The following is a 3,662-nucleotide window of genomic DNA, read 5'->3' on the forward strand; positions in this document are numbered from 1 at the left end:
GCATCATCAAAAAGATTTTAAGTATGCAACACTGACTTGTGTCCTAGGTAATCTACCTTTTTCTGTAAAGGGTATGCTACAATTATATGATACTCAGGGACAGCATGGACCTTCAGCTATTAAAGTAATAACAAGACACACAAATAAAATCAGACTCTGATCCTATTTTCAGTGATGGTTTTAGTCCCTTGTTGACAGCGTCAATGAAAATGTATTTATAATTATTTTCTCTTTTGTAATACAAGCGGATACTTACTAGCTCTGCAGGAGCTGTAACCTAAATACATCAATGGGCAGAAAGAACATTTTCCTACTGCGCTGAGGCTTCTCACTGTGACTCTAACCAAGACATTGGTGGAAGAAAGAGATAAAAGAATTTTGTTTCACAGTATACAGCTACTTCAGTATAAAAGTTCTGTAATTAAATCAATGCAAAGAATAAGATAAAAAGTGAGAAAGTTAAATGTAGAAAAATCCTAATGTAACTGTTTCTCATGTTATCAGTAATTTGTTTTCTGTTAATGAAATGATGTCTCTATGTACAGAAAATATAATAATGTTATGGGAATTTTGAGCTGTTAATATAACTAAAAGACATATATGTAAAACATGAGGAAAAAAAAAAAAAAAAAAAGAAAGAAAACACCTCCTCACAGGCTCTAGTCAAATGCTGTATTTTGTGCATTCATTTGTTGATTCCCGGCACAGCCAGTGGAAGGCAATGCAAAAAGTAATGACACGAGTTGGGCAAAAATACATGAAGTGTGGAATAAAATGTGTTTTTTTTTTTTTTTTTTTTTTTTTTTTTTTTTTTGGAGGGTGGGAGGGGGTTCAGAATCATGGGCTGGAGTTAGCACCTTGTGCCAGTTTCTTTAAGAGGTATTAGGGAATAATCAAGGATATGTGCTTGATGAAGTCAATGAGCCAATTTTGTGAAATTGTGCTCATCGGGATCCTCAAGCAATTTCAAGGTAACTCTGCATAGAAACCTGGGGAAGAAAGAACTCAGTTCTCCTCTGTGCAGTCACAGAATCATTGAATCCTTAAGGTTGGAAGGGACCTCAGAGGTCATCTAGTCCAACTCCCCTGCACGTGCAGGGTCACCTAGAGCATATGGCACAGGGTTGCATCCAAGCGGGTTTTGAAGACCTGCAGAGAAGGAGACTCCACAATCTCTCTGGACAGCCTGTTCCAGTGCTCTGTCACCCTCACTGTTAAGAATTTTTTCCTTAAGTTCCTGTGGAACTTTTGGTGCTTCAGTTTGTGGCCATTTCCAGTTCYAGTTCATCTCTAGTTCTGTCAGTGGCCACCACTAAAAAGAGGCCGGCCCCATCTTCCACACTCTATATTGAAGGTATAAATAACTTAAGGTGTTTAAGGTATATAAATACTTTAACGTATGTATACACACTGATCAGGTCCCCCCTCAGCCTTCTCTTCTCCAGGCTGAACAGGCCCATCTCTCTCAGTCTTTCCTCATAGGGCAGATCAGGGGCCTCCAGGCCCCTGATCATCCTTGTAGCCCTGCGCTGGACTCTCTCCAGCAACTCCCTGTCCCTCTTGTACTGGGGAGCCCAGAACTGCACACAGTGCTCCATATGTGGCCTCACCAGGGCTGTGTATTGGGGGATGATCACCCACCTCAACCTGCTACAGATGTTCTGCTTAATGCATCCCCAGATCCCATTAGCCTTCTTGATCACCAGGGCACACTGCTCAACTTGTCATCCACCATGACGCCCAGGTCCCTCTCTACAGAGCGGCTCTCCAGAAAAGTCCATTTGTTTCTCCCTGTTCATATGTTTTTGTGTGAGGAATAGCATCTTTACTGGAGAGTCACAGGCTGCCCAGGGAGCTGGAACTGGAACAGGCTGCCCAGGGAGTTTGGGAGTCCTCTCTGGAGATCTTCCAAATCTGCCTGGATGCGACCCTCTGCCACATGCTCTAGGTGTCCCTGCTGGAGCAGGAGGGTTAAACTAGATGATTTCTAGAGGTCCCCTCCGATCTCAACCATTCTATGATTCTCTGTGTGTATTTATATCTATCTATGTATATGTAGAAAAACAGGTACTCACATATATTTGAAATATGTATTCAATATGAAAGTGATACAAAGAAGGGCAGATTGAAAAGAAACAAAAATGCCAAGAAAAACAGAAAATCTTGTTACTCATGAGAGTATGGAGGAGACAAGAAATTAATGACAGAGCTGCTGTCAAAAAGGAAATAAAAGATAAGGAATTGTTAAATATGAAACATCTATGCTAAAAGAAACAAGTAGACAAGATATTTCAGTAATTTTGCTAGTCAAACTCACTGTCAGACTGCATGTGGAACATGTTTTGCAGGTGTTGTTTGCCTATGAACTTTTGCTATTCACAGAAATGAATGTATGTAGTGATTGTCAGGCCTGAAAAACAACTCAGAATTTATATAAAAGGATTTTGGTGATTCCAGTTGTGGAGATCAAATACATATTTATCTAATTCTGCCAGGAATATTTTCACATCTTCAGAAAGTGAGAATAACTTGTTACAGGTTTCTTTGGCACCTCAATTATCAGAACAAGTGCAGTTTTTCTTTAGAAGTTACAGAGCTGTTGCTGTCTTGAGAGATACTTAAACCCACTATAGCAGTATTTTCAGAGAGTGAAAAGCATAAGAAAATGACTGGGTATTTATTAAATGAAAGATTACTGGTTAACTGAAAGATTAACTGGTAGACAGGAGCCTGTCTACCAACTGTAGCTGACATGCCACACAAAACCCACATACATTTAACATTGCAATATTTTTAAAGTAATGCATGACCTAGTCAGATTTTTACTTCTAAGGTGTGGGTTTCTATTGGTGTCTAGAGTATATATTATGTTTAGCAATATTTAGAGAGCCTGCAGAATTTGAACATGTTTGTTAGCGTGTTTAAAAGTCCCATCAAAAGATCACAACTGAAAGAATAAAACGAATGTTAAAACTTATGCTTATCTAAAGCATCTTGTCGAAAGTTTTATAGTAGAGATAGGAGCTTTTGTCTTGCATTTTCCCCATATACTCTCTACCTTAATTAAAGCATAGGAAGGAGCACTGAAGATTTATAATAGAATATTTCTTTTTCTTTTTTTTTTTTTTTTAATTCTTTTGGCTTCAAACTAGAAGAGAAGTAAGTGGAAAAAAATAATAGGTAAGGGTGAAAACAAGAGCTTAATCCCTTGTTCCCACCTACTAATGTGCAATGAAATGGCCAACTGTTAGAAAATATAGGGCATCTACTGATATTTTTCAGACATTTATTCTTTCCCTTCTCTGATAAGATTCTATGACAAATAACATCTCCCAGTCTTGCATTCATTCAGGCCTGAACCCAACACATTTCTTCAGAAGATAAACAGAAAATTGCAGCCATGTATGAAAATTTAATAGATTTAAGTTCCAGAGGTCAATTTAATTTAAAAGACAAGATTTCTCATGGAGTCTGTAGTTCTGTTAATTCTTTTCTTTCTATAGAGAAGGAATCTTCCTACAACTGAGGAAAGGCAGATTTTTAGGAGTGTGGAATAAAGAATATGAGTGAGAATGGAGAACCAAATCAATCTTTCACTTAGCTTGTTTTCCAGTGCTTAGAAATGAGCTACTCTCCTACTGACCATAAAAAAAGGGAAGATT

The sequence above is a fragment of the Nothoprocta perdicaria genome, unplaced genomic scaffold (assembly GCF_003342845.1).
Source record: "Nothoprocta perdicaria isolate Ctin4 unplaced genomic scaffold, notPer1 scaffold_365, whole genome shotgun sequence".
In the NCBI taxonomy this organism is placed as follows: domain Eukaryota; kingdom Metazoa; phylum Chordata; class Aves; order Tinamiformes; family Tinamidae; genus Nothoprocta; species Nothoprocta perdicaria.